General features: G+C 42.9%; 2 non-coding genes across 2 annotated transcripts; one reads left to right on the forward strand and one right to left on the reverse strand.

The window, feature by feature from the left end:
- Positions 1-5,855: 5,855 nt before the first annotated feature.
- Positions 5,856-5,929, reverse strand: TRNAN-GUU. The gene has a single exon. It is a non-coding gene; the product is annotated as a tRNA-Asn (tRNA).
- Positions 5,930-6,284: 355 nt separating this feature from the next.
- On the forward strand, positions 6,285-6,357 carry TRNAF-GAA. Its single transcript has one exon. It is a non-coding gene; the product is annotated as a tRNA-Phe (tRNA).
- Positions 6,358-13,867: the final 7,510 nt, after the last annotated feature.

The raw sequence follows: 13,867 nt of genomic DNA on the forward strand, positions 1-13,867 counted from the left end.
ATAAAGCTAATCAGCTGAGATGGCTCTGTAAATATATACTTAAATGATAAATATCTAACTACACATTTACATGGATATCTCAAAAAGAAAATACCCCCTATTTGAGTCACTCCAGGCTTAAGAATTAAAAATTCTTTCCTTCTTTTCTGAGTCTCTCTAGAGACATCAGGAAAAATCTGAATATGCTGCCCCAGGAAGTCTTTGGATCTGTTTTTGAAGAAAAGTTTTAATATCCAATCTTTGTCTGGAGCCAAAGCGACAGACAACAAGAGAGTAGCTGGAACAGCCAGTTCCCTATCTGATTGTTCCAGTATTGCCGAAATGTCCATTGACCTCTCCCGGGGTTCCTCAATTTTCCCTTCTTCTTTGGATATGGGCTTAGCAGGTAGGTAATACACTCTTGTAAGAGGAGGTAAGGAGTTTTCAGGAATTTCCAAAATTTCCATAAAATATCTTTTCACCATTTCTCTAGGAGAAGTTGACAGGATTCTTGGAAAATTTATAAATCTCAAATTATTTATACGACCATTATTCTCCTGCACTTCCAACTTCTTCCTGAGTAATATATTATCTTTAACCAACATATCTTGATTTTGTTTCAGTAAGATTAACTCCTTATTTGTATTTTGTGTCTCAGTTTTAAATTGTAACATATCCTGCTTTAAAACTTTTATTTCTTCCTTTTGTTCTTTTAATTCTTTATCCAAACTTTTTATTTGAGGATTTAAGGAATTCCCCAAATTCACTACCAAGTCCCATAATGCTTCGAGTGTGACTGTAGGAGGTTTTGTAGGTGAAAAAAGTTGTAATGGTGTAGTATCTAAATGTTCAGAAATTAGCTTTACCTCAGTGTGGTCTTGTATTCCTCCAACCTCTGTTGTTGTCCCGGTCGCAAGTCCCGTTGTCATATTCAGCGAGCCCTCCATACTAGCCTCTGTGGACAAAGAACTAGCCACCTCCTCAGGTGGATTCTGGTCCCGTGGAGAGCTAGTAGCTTGCGGCGTGGGTTGGAGGGGTGGCGTCCTAACGTCGGGGCTAAGAGTGACTTCATGCTCAGGGGAGCCCACCGTACTACTCTCCGGGGGTATCCCCAATGAGCTAGCACCCGACCCTTCTTGTTCCCGTTGTAGGCGTCGGAGAAAATCATCAATAGTAACCACTGGAGTTAAGGGTCGCCGGGAGGCTCCTCCGGCGTTCCTTCCTCGTCTTTTTGGCATTATTAAAAAAAAGAAGAAAAGAGAAAAACTTCAACGCCGTCCTCACTGCAGCAGTTAAGGAATATATACTTCTTGGATCCAATAATAGGGAGCAGGATCTGATCCGGATCTAAATAATCCATATGAATTTCCCACTACCGGCTCCCGGTCTCCACGTGGCTCCTTCGGCCACGCCCTGCGGCCGCAACCACAGCAGCGGCTGCTTTAAGTAATATCGGAGACGGACCCGGTGACGTCAGGGGTCCGTCTCTGCTAGTGCCTGCATGCACCGCCAGCCAGCCAGGAGGAAAGGAAAAGCCGCCGCCGTTCACTCCGGGGTCAGCACGGGACACCCCACAACTCCACTCCGGTCCAGTAAGCTGCTCCCAGCACAGTCACAGCAGCGGCTGCTTTAAGTAATATCGGAGACGGACCCGGTGACGTCAGGGGTCCGTCTCTGCTAGTGCCTGCATGCACCGCCAGCCAGCCAGGAGGAAAGGAAAAGCCGCCGCCGTTCACTCCGGGGTCAGCACGGGACACCCCACAACTCCACTCCGGTCCAGTAAGCTGCTCCCAGCCAGTTGTCATTTCTTTAATAAGACATTAACTATTTTTTCTGTGACCTCCAAGTACCTACAAATCCAAAATGTGGCCCCACTAAGGGTTTGAGTTTGAGACCACTGCCCTACTGCATCGGATCAAGAGTCCATCTAGCCCAGTATCCTGTTCCTAAAAGTGACCACCAGTCCAGGTCACAAGTACCTGGTAGATTCCCTAACAGAAGCAAGATTCTATTCTACTGAACCTCAAGGATAAGCAGTGGCTTCCCCCAGGTCTACCTTAATAACAATTTATGGATATTCTCTCCGGGAATTTTTTAAACCAGACTACATTTATTTATTTATTTATTTATCTATCTACGAGTGTGATGTAGTGGTTAGAACTACAGCACCCTGAAGTTATGAGTTCAAACCCCACACTGCTCCTTGTGACCCTGGGCAAGTCAGTTACCTCCCCCCCTCACTTTTACAAAACCCTAGCAAGGTTTATAGTGCCAGCCGCAGCGGTAACAGCTCTGATGCTCTGTTACCGCCTTAGCTGATGCTAAAAACTGTGCTACGGTTTTGTAAAAGGAGGGGTTAATCCTCCACTGCCCCAGGTACACTGGCATAGATAGGGAAAATGCATGTAAACTGCTTTGAGTTTGGTTGTAAGACTACAAAAAGGCAGCATGCAAATCGCAATCCCTTTTTTGTTTTATTTCTATATATTCTGATAAGATGGCTAATAAGCATAGAAACAAAAGCAACAAAGTGAATCTGGAAACTGTAGGATGTGTAGCAGATCCTTTTCGACTATCATGATTTCTCTTTTTTTCTGGGAGTGGTGTTTCCTTCTGAGAATTGTTTTTAAAGTCAGCTTCTGCTTCTCCTCAAGGGAGGATATGTTTGTTACGACTGAGCAGAAATCCCCAGAAGAGCACAGTTTCCAGGAGCCAGCTTCAGAGAAAAGCCAAGGGTTATGTCTCTTAGTAAACCCCACAAGTCTGTTAAGGAAGGAAAAAGGAAAACCTTGCAGTGTTCGCTTTAAATAACATGTAAAGGCCAAAAATAAAAAATAATGATCTTCAGGTCCATTTCTCAGCAACACCCAGAGCCTCTCACTCATTTTGCCATAAGCGTGACAATTTCATTTATAAAACTGTTGCCTTCTACACATCATTTGGCTTCGTAAACTTAATTACTTTCATTAGGACAGTTACAAATGAGTTCTTTGAATCTCTGGCATTTCATCTATCCTGTTAAAAGCTACAGAATTGCCTTCATTCGTAAAGCAGCAGGATAGAAAGGCCCACGGATCCTACTCTTGTTATTCCTAATATTTCTACATTACTGCGGTTTATTAGTTTACAAACAACAAAAAGAAGGGAGAACACAAAACCACAGCACAAAAGGTGTAATAAAAGAAACCCAGCAGAAAAAAGGAGACTGCACCTGGATGATAACAGGAAAGAATAATCTAAAAAAATGTGCAGAAATGCAAGAAAATGTATGCACATTAAACTGTAATTAAAAATAAAAAGTCATAAAAACAACTGTGCTCTGTTATAAATGTGCAATGGAAAAAAAAGACTCAATACATTCTGTGTTTTGGCAGTGCTGGCCTTCCTCAGAAGTTTTTTAAGTTATTATGAATGGTTGTATTATAAGCCGTCTAGGTTTTAGAAGGATAATACATACTTTAAATAAATAAAATATATCCTGTAGGCAAAACAGTAGTGCTGCCATAATCTGAAAAAAAGAGTGCAAAATAAGTGTGCTACTCGTGCAGAGCAAGTTGCTTTTGGGCCAGTCCTGGGTCTTTCCTCTACTGCATCTCACCGATAGGAAATTGCAGGGGGGACATGGCAGAGGGAAGACCCGGGCCAGGGCTGGCTGATAGCAGCCTTGTGCTTGCTGTTGCTCCCGGCAAGCGAGGTAATGTTTAGGATTGCAGTTGAAGGAGGAGGGAGGAAGGAGAGGGAGCAATGCCAGACTAGGAGATGGATAGATGTGTATTAATTTGGCTTGTTTAGTTTTACAAAGGGTGTATTGACAGGGTTACCAGACATCCGGATTTCCTAGGACATGTCCTCCTTTTCAAGGACTTTGTCCGGGTTTTGAAAAGCTTCCTCAAAATTGTGTCTTGCAGTATGTGTGTGTGCAGGGGGGGGGGGGAGGCAGGGTTAGGGCAGGAATAGGGCATAACGGGATGGGGATGGGTAGAACTGGGTGGGCCAGAGGGGCGGGTCTAGGAGTCCGGATTGTACTAAAGTCAAATCTGGTAACCCTATGTATTGATGTTTGAGTGCTCACTGCAGTGTTTAAGATGCTGCCTTTTCCTAGGTGTGTTCACCCTTGTGTGACTTGTGGATTATTACTAAAAATGTGTTTAATATAGAGGAGAGGGGTGTTAAAAAATGATTGGCCCCCAGGTGTCAAATATGGTTCATAGTCATTCATGGCAATTTCAATAATCACAGCTCTTATAGCAAATAAATAAATTATTTATTTGCTATAAGAGCTGTGATTATTGAAATTGCCATAGATCATCATCACAGAGTATAATTATCTATTCCTCCAGAGATAAGTTTTCATAGTCATTCATGCGCAGGACTTCGGTGCACCAACATTGCAGAGCAGACAAATTGGCGCAAGACCACAGCGCTGCCTAAAAAGTTAATTTTAATGAGCTCCGACATGGGGTGTGAGTGCCCCCCCCAGTTTACTTCATACTCATCGTGCTGTCGTTGGGGGGGGGGGGTGGAACCCTCCATTAGAGAGTAAACAACTTTCTCCCAATTTTTTAGGAAACAGTTAAGTTTTCTCTATAATGTGGGGGGGGGGGGGGGGTTGCACCTTCCACACACCCCCAACGGCAGCGTGAAGAGTATGAAGTAAAGGGGGGGGGATTCCCCACTCACACCCCGCGTCGGAGCTCTTTAAAGGTAACTTTTTAGGTGGAGCGCTGCAATGTCGGCTGCTGAAGTCTCCCGCGCTTTTGTCCCGTCACCTAATTGGTTCGATTCGGCGCTGCAATGTGTGCGGCGTTGAAGTCTCACGCGCTTTTGCCCCGTCACCTAATTGGTTCGATTCGACGCTGCAATGTGTGCGGCGCTGAAGTCTCACGCGCTTTTGCCCCGTCACCTAATTGGTTCGATTCGACGCTGCAATGTGTGCGGCGCTGAAGTCTCGCGCGCTTTTGTCCCGTCACCTAATTGGTTCGATTCGACGCTGCAATGTCGGCGCGCCGAAGTCTCGCGCACTTTTGTGCCGTCGTCTAATTGGTTGATTCGGTGTTGCAATGTCCGCGCGCCGAAGTCTGGCGCGCTTTTGTCCCGTCGCCTAATTATTACAGAAAGCAGCTGGTTTGAGGGAAGTGCTATAAGAGCAGATTCAGAGATAATATCTCTCTGCTGGAACCTGATTTGGATTTTGTGTTGTTGTTTTTTTCTTTGTTGATATCAACTCTGGGAACATTTCTTTGTCTCTTAGTATTAGTAGTGCAGTCACTTAAAGCATCCACTGGATATCACTCCTGCAGAAAAGATCAATCCTGCCTTCAGAAATAATGATCCATTTGCCATATTCTGTCTTTCCAGTTCTGTTCTAATAAATCTTTTTTTTTTTTTTTTATTAACTAAAACCACATTTCCTAACCCAATCCCTACTCTGATTCTTCAACTCTCTAAGATGATGAAGTTCGACATAATACTGTATCCTTGTGTGTAAACTGTATGCAGATATATCTCACCTTTGTGTGTGCATATACTGTAATATAGGGGTGGGAAATCCCTGCACTACAAATGCAAACACACACACACACACATCTGTATCAAACTGACAAGCAGAAGAGCAAAGTTGTCTTTCCTGTGAAGGAAGTGGCTTCCTAAATGGTAATTTCCTCCATATTTTCAGTATTTCAATATTGTGTCACAAAGGTTTCATACTGTCAACATAAAAAGGGTGCACAATATTTCCTTTCTTCAGAATACCTTTAATTTTTCTTCGTTTGCTCCCCCCCTGCTAATATAATATTATAAATGTAATAAATCCCAGTAATGGTAGCAGATTTGGATTGATCATGCACATTCAGGGAACTGAATCAAAAAGCACTGTGCGTCCCTGGGTGGGCTCGAACCACCAACCTTTCGGTTAACAGCCGAACGCGCTAACCGATTGCGCCACAGAGACCGACCTGTCGTACTGCTTTTCCTCAATCCTTTTTCAGGGTCTCTAGTCCACCTCCTCCTGGTTTTGCAACGTCTGTTTCTTTTTTAAAATTTCAAGCTAAAAGGAACACAGCAGGAGTTGGACTAGAACGGTTAAGGAGGGGGAACGGATAAGGAGAGAGAGAGAAAGGGGCGCCCACGACTCCATCGAACCAACCCACCGGCCCCTGTCCAGGGAGGTAGCGACGCAGCAGAGCACTAGAGAAATGGAACGTCGAGCTGTGACGTCAGCCCGCAACTCGAAAACATGAAGTAAAGAAAGGCCGGGAAGATAAGCAATAAGGGAAGAGGAGGAACTGCTAAAACTGCACTCAGCTGCCGAAATAGCTCAGTTGGGAGAGCGTTAGACTGAAGATCTAAAGGTCCCTGGTTCGATCCCGGGTTTCGGCAAGGCGGTTGCCCTTTTGTGTGGTTTTTCACATTTGCTTTAACCTTCCTGTGAGGCATAGTTTTCAGTTCTACTGTAGTTGTGGTCTTGTTTAATTTCATTTAGTTTTAACGTCTGGGTGCTTTACTAGGAAACCAGATCCAGTGTCCAAAAAAGAAGAGACTCTGCTCTCTCACTTGGCTTATTAGGTCAAATTTCTGTTATTTTATATTTCTGGCAGATGTAATTTATTTTGCAATTAAAAATTGGCATGTTTATACTGTAAGATCTTTGGACCGTTCTGAATCTGAAACAAGGCCAGGGCTGGCTTGCAATGGCAGCCCCCCACCCCCCTGCTGGATTGCCCCTTGGGGCATGGGGACGTGTTATGGGGGCATGAGACTGGATCAGAGTTGTGAGGCATCCCCACCTCATGCAAACTGCAATGGCAGCACCAATGAATGACGGTAGTGTGTGTGTGTGTGTGTGGGGGGGGGGGTCTCCCTGGCAATGCCTCCTTCAAGCCATGGTGGTGCCTTTAAAGTTATTATGGCATCTTGTTCAGCTGAAACAGACCCTGAACTGGGAATGATGAAATTTCCCAGTGTGAGAAGGGCCAAAGAAATTATACCATAACAGCAAAGATCTTAAATAAATGCTATAACTTATATACATAATTTCTATTGGTTTTCTAGTGACTCTATTAGTATGAAGCATTAGATTCAGATAGGATTAAAGCAAATGAGGGGGGATGAGGTCCTTTATCTCTTGTTCATTTTATTCTTAAATTGACATTGCTGCAACAATGCATATCTGCAGACTTTTTCAGAAAACAAAAGCAAAACAAGAAACCAGAGAAGAATAAAACAAAGCTCTCCTTATTCCTCTCTTTCTCCAAATACCAGAAAATCCTTTACCTGCTGACTCCGAAACCAATTTCTTTCACATTTTGCAGTGCTAATGCAGTGCCCTTTGCAACACTGACATCAACATTTAAATCTGATAAATCCAACTGGGATTAATTACAATTAAACGTAATTTATTCATGGTAGGGTTACAAGAGGACATTGTTCTGAGCATATTTAGTTAATTCCTAAATTATGGTGGTTGCATAGCAACTAGCTCAGGTAATACAGTATAATCAGCATTTTGTGTCTTTCTCTGATTATTTGATTAACATTCCCTGTTCTTTGTCTTTTTAGCTTTCCCTGGAATGTTTAGCTATGTAATGCAGAATAGACCCACTGGTGTCCCTCCTTCCTTTTTCCCTGTGCTCATCATTTTTTCTTCATATTTTGATTGTTTCTCTCCCATTGTCTCTCTCTCCTCCCTCTTATCCCTTCAGTGTCTCTCCTGGCCATGTGCTGTTGTAAACCTCATCCAGCTTTTTCACCTGTCCCTTTCTCCTTCCACCTTGAATGTATCTCTTTCTTTTACCCTATTTTTCCCAGGATCATATATTTTGCAAATCAACTTGATTCCTGGTAAGACTAAAATAAAAGGGAAATCCACTGCTTATTCCTAGGATAAGCAGCATAAAATCCTACTTGGGTACTTGGGACGTGGGTTGGCCACTGATGGAAACAGGATACTGGGCTTGATGGACCTTAGGTCTATCCCAATGTGGTCATTCTTATGTGAGCCAAGTATAGGACAATCGAGCCATTGTGATATCACTTGTGAGGTTGGCTCTTAGGCATTGGTGGAATGAGGCATTCTGACATCACAATCTCAGCTCTGGAATGTTGCTACTCTTTGGGTTTCTGCCAGGTACTTGGGACCTGGATTGGCCAGTTGGAAACAGGATACCGAGCTTGATGGACCTTCAGTCTGTCCCAGTATGGCAATTCTTATGTTTATGTTCTTAAAAGGAATCAGAGAATCTGGCATTAGGTGAGCACCACAGAGAAGAAAATTAAGGTATGGAACTATAGAAGGAGATGAAGTAAGATGTTCATTGTTAGGTCAAAGAATTACCAGCCCTTTGCAATCAACTGGAAGAAGGGCTGTAGGACTGCCAATGCATAGCTTCAGATTCAAGACAGAAAACTTTATTGAATTTTTAGTACAGTCACAAAATCTTAAATGCAGACTACAGATGATGACAAAGTGATAGTTGCAACAATAGCCAAGATGTCAATCAAGGCCTGTACAACACATAAAATGCAGAATGCAGTACATATAGAATATTTTTATTAGTGAAGGTCTTCCATGTGTGTTCACACCCTTATCATTCCTACTAGCAGAGAACTAAGAGACACAGTATACTTTGAGTTCACAGCTGGTTGTCAGTCATAGAAGCAAGTTGTGGCACCCCCAGTATTGAGCAAACTTGTTGACTGTGTCCAGGGAGGGGTAATGCTTTGGTATAATTTTGTGGTGGTGTTTGATTTGTATTATGTATATTTTACTCAACTATGTTGTTAGCGACTTGATGAATTGTGGATCTAAAAAGAAATCGGTTTTGTGCTCGTCCAGAAAGGTTCTCCAGCGTCATCCCCATGGTTATTTTCAACATAGAAACATAGAAAGGTGACGGCAGAAAAGGGCTATAGCCCACCAAGTCTGCCCACTCTACTGACCCGCCCTATCAAGTCTGAGTGTCTTGCTAGGCCTCTGTAGGGATCCCACGTAGATGTCCCATTTATTCTTAAAGTCAAGCACGCTGTTGGCCTTGGCCACCTGCTCCGGAAGCTTATTCCAGTGCCCTATCACTCTTTCCGTGAAGAAATACTTCCTAATGTCACCCCTAAATTTCCCTCCTCTGAGTTTGAGCGGATGCCCTCTTGTGGCCGAGGGTCCCCTGAGTAGAAAGATGTCATCTTCTACCTCGACACGACCAGTGATGTATTTAAACGTTTCAATCATGTCTCCCCTCTCCCTGCGTTCCTCCAGAGTGTAGAGCTGCAGTTTATTCAGTCTCTCCTCATACGAGAGACCCTTGAGCCCCGAAATATTCCTAGTGGCCATCCGCTGAACCGACTCGACTCTAAGCACATCTTTGCGGTAATGTGGCCTCCAGAACTGCACACAGTACTCCAGGTGAGGTCTTACCATGGTTCTGTACAGTGGCAATATGACCTCAGGTTTCCTGCTTACGAAACTTCTATTGATACATCCCATCATTTGTCTTGCCTTGGATGATGCTTTTTCCACCTGATTTGCAACCTTCATGTCTGCACTGATGATCACTCCCAAGTCTCGCTCAACTATCGTCCTGGTCAACGTTTCTCCATTTAAGGTGTAGGTTTTGCATGGATTCCTGCTACCGAGGTGCATGACCTTACATTTCTTGGCGTTGAAGCCCAGCTGCCATGTTGAGGACCAGTTCTCCAATGTAAGCAGGTCGCCCTCTTCGCCTGGTTCCTTCGATCTTCCCAAACATGATGTCCTTCTCCAGTGATCTCTCTCTCTCTCTCTCTTTTGATGGTGTGACCAAAATAAGACAGTCGAAACTTCATCACACTATCAGAAGAAAGTGATCTTTTATTTTGGAGAGCATGAGCTCCTGTGAATTCCCGTTCATGTTATGGATTCTGATTACAGTCACATGAATAACACAGTCAAGAAAATATAAGAATTCAGGAACTGAAATGAATTATTATGGGCAAATTTGATTAGCCTAACTAGACTCCATCACTAACCTACTTACGCTTGGTCATGTTGTTAATTGATCATGTGACTGCAAGTATATGACCTAGCCAGAGATTTAATCAGACTTTGTGTATTAGAATAAGGGACTTCTGGAATAAGGGAAAGACATGCAGAAAAAAAAATCAGAAGAAAATCCTTTGCGGATCAAACAAGGGAGTTGACGGAAACAACTGCTAAATGGTGGTCACACATAAAAAATTTATTGCTTTATTGTTATTTTGCATTCTGTGGTCCTTCTTAATATTTTGAATAAGTATGAGGCTTGGTTATTTGATGTATCAGTAGGGATGGCACTTCAATATATTTTGGCCAGTTGGGAGAATAGTTCAGGTAAATTACAAATCTTATACAATAATCCAAGATAAGAGTTCCATAATAAATGGTATCATCCAGAAAACATTGCCCAATAACAAATTTATGGAAAGTACAATTATACATTGACCTAATTACCAAAAGCAACAACAAAAAGCAGCATGGATGTACATAAAGTCAGCTTGAAGAATATTTATATATATGTGGTCTTCCGACCTCTGAGTTTTAATAGGGCATAAAACTATAGAAGTGGTTCCCAAATTTTTTGAAATGTTGTTAAACTATTAGTTTTCGCAGCCCCGACTCTCTCGAATTTGGCTGTAAGACAGACTGTATTTCACCAGACATTGTACTCAACCATAGTGAAATCCTTACAATGAGTGAGAATAATTTTTATGGCTAAACTGATCAGAATTCCCAACAACCTTGATGCTCAGTAATTATATCTCACATTCCATAACTACCAAGTATGACAATATTTATCGATATAGGTTCTTGAATAGATAGATAGATAGTACGCGTTACATGGCGTAAGCCACCTCTGAAAGGTGAGCTATTGAATCAAATAGTATGAGTGGTAACATGTTATACCAAGTCTCAAGTTCCTTTCCCTTCCTACATATATCAGTATGGTACAACACAACTTAAGAAGAGATCTTCCATCCCAAGGGAAATTATGGCCTTTCACCCCAAAGGAAATTATGGAGAGTACTCCCTCTTCACTTACAACAGGGGTGTCAAAGTCCCTCCTTGAGGGCCGCAATCCAGTTGGGTTTTCAGGATTTCCCCAATGAATATGTATGAGATCTATTTGCATGCACTGCTTTCATTGTATCCTAATAGATCTCATGCATATTTATTGGGGAAATCCTGAAAACCCAACTGGATTGCGGCCCTCGAGGAGGGACTTTGACACCCCTGACCTACAACAACCATGCCAATATCACATCTTCAGAAAGAAACTTAAGGCCCACCTCGTCTCCTTGGACCTAGAACGAAATCTCAGGAGCCTACCTCCTGTCCTCCTTCAATGTTCAAGTCTTGTTCTTAATCTTGTTCCAAACTGCACTGAATCCTAGCGTAAAATTACAGTATAAAAGAAAAATGTATGGTATGGTGTGGTAGTGTTTCGGTGGGGTATGAGCTGCTGCCCAAGGCAGTATGCCAGACATGCCTCCCTGTGGTGAGTCCTGTTCTGGTATTTTCTTAGGCTCCTAGTTCATTAACCCACCCACCCCTTTTGCAAAACCACACAAGTGGTTTCTAGCGCAGGCCAGCGGGCTGAATGCTCTTGCACTGCTCTATAAGCATTCAGCGCACCGGTCTGTGCTAAAGAGTGCTTTCGTAGTTTTGTAAAAAGAAGGACAATTTTCCCCTTCTATGCACCTTTCAACTTCCTGCTCCTATTTATCTTTTGCATCTAAAGTGGAAAGCCCAGGACTCTTTTGGCCAAATAAATTGCTCTCAGCAAAAACACGACATTTACCACAATCCGTACAGTCATTTCCTAGTCAGTTGATGCCAAAATAAAGCACAGTTCACAGTTTGAGATTAACTTGAACTCCTTGTTCCAGGCAACAGGCCTCTGGCATGATTTTCCCTCCTGTTCCTGGCAGGCTAGAGAGTAAACTGCGGCTCTCACTAGCTGGATTTCTCTGGTATGATCATGTTTTAGACAAGAGGAACTGTGGTCCATAGGCACAGGACTGCTGCGTATTTCTCACAATCTGAAGCACGCCAGCCAACAGAGGTGTATAACTTTTTATATATATATATTCTACAATTCTATGCAGATTACAAATTATTCAGATACTCAAGCATTTTTCCCTAACTGTCCCAGCGGGCTCCCACTCTATCTAACGTACCTGGGGCAATGGGGATTAAGTGACTTGCCCACAAGGTCACAAGGAGCAGTGCAGGATTTGAACCCACAACCTCAAGGTGCTGAGGCTGTAGCTCTAACGACTGTGCCACACACTCCCACAATTATCACATTTGCTGGGCATGTTTCACCCAAGCACTACAGTGTTCCCCCGTGAATTCGCGGTTCGCAAATCGCGCACTCACTAATTCGCGGTATTCTCCGACTGCCTCTTCATGTACTAAATTCAGGCTACCCCGATCAGGAGCTGCGTGTCAAATGTCTCACCGATCCAGGGCAAGCAGAGGCTTCCCCCAGGTCTTTCTCAATGACAGACTGTGGACTTTTCCTCCAGGAACTTGTCCAAACCTTTCTAAAAACCAGCTACATTAACCGCTCTTACCACATCCTCTGGCAACGCGTTCCAGAGCTTAACTATTCTCTGAGTGAAAAAAAATGCCCTCCCATTGGTTTTAAAACTATTTCCCTGTAACTTCATCGAGTGTCCCCTAGTCTTTGTCATTTATGACGGAGTGAAAAATTGATCCACTTGTACCCGTTCTACTCCACACAGAATTTTGTAGATGTCAGTCAGTGACTGAAAAAAATAAAAAAGAATTCTGCTTGCCAAGTACGTCATCAGTTTTGTGAAAAACATTAAACTTTGGGATGGCCTTTTTTTCTATAGAAGTGGGTTGGTGTGCCTCTGAGAACATCAAACAAAGACAGTGTTGACAATTAGCACAATAGTGGAAAGAGGTCAATTTGGGATTGAACGGTGCTTATATTCCCCTTGGAAGGAAGAATGAGAACTGTTTTCTTTGGGTCGGCTGCCAGAGTACTGCTATTCCCCAGATCCCTGGAATCAATCACAAAAGAGGCTTTTAAACTGTAAGTGAAGAATGCCTGGCCCCTCTAGTGTAAAACAGATGTAATTCCTAGAAATTCAGAGACCAAGAGACTGCGTGGGTTCAGGGAACTGTAGCTGGCAAGGAAAATTCAGCTCTTCAAGATCCAAGGGTGGGAGAAGGCAAAGAGGCCCATTGTGAACACAACACACATGAACATGTCCTTACAAACCCCAATAGGTCAATTAAACAAAATGCTCCTTCATTTTGAGGTTTGGTTTTTTCAGGCTTCCAGCTTTTGTCACCATGTTCTCTGAGATTAAATATGCATTAAAAGCTTTCTCTATTACAGAAACTTCTTGCCTACGGAAGTAAAATCTGGTAACCCCACCCTTCCCCACCCCCATTTTGGATGCTCCTGGGGGGCCCCAGCTCATCCCTCGCCTCAGGCAGCAGAATTCCTTGAGCCGCCCCTGGTCAGAAGGTTCACTGGACAAACAGAACTCGGGTCTACCTACCACTGAGGAAAGACATAAGGTATTATTCCCTTGATTAAGGCGATGGCTCTGTGAGTTTAAGCAGGCTTCTCTTACTGCCAGACTCTCAACTGTCCTCCATTTACAATTCTTCTTTCATTCAAAATCAACCCTACAAGGAGCAGAATGCATCAGGAGAGATGCTTGAAAGCTGAAACCAGACTATTTTTTATTTTAAAAATTTCTATACCGTTTTTATACCAAAACGGTCTATAAAACTGTTACATACATAAAATGTAAAACAAATTAAGACAACTTTCAATTACAAATGAAAATAAAAGCCGAAGGATTCAATTCTTTCAGGAAATCAGCAGACGAAGAA

The sequence above is a fragment of the Geotrypetes seraphini genome, chromosome 17 (genome assembly GCF_902459505.1).
Source record: "Geotrypetes seraphini chromosome 17, aGeoSer1.1, whole genome shotgun sequence".
Classification (NCBI taxonomy): domain Eukaryota; kingdom Metazoa; phylum Chordata; class Amphibia; order Gymnophiona; family Dermophiidae; genus Geotrypetes; species Geotrypetes seraphini.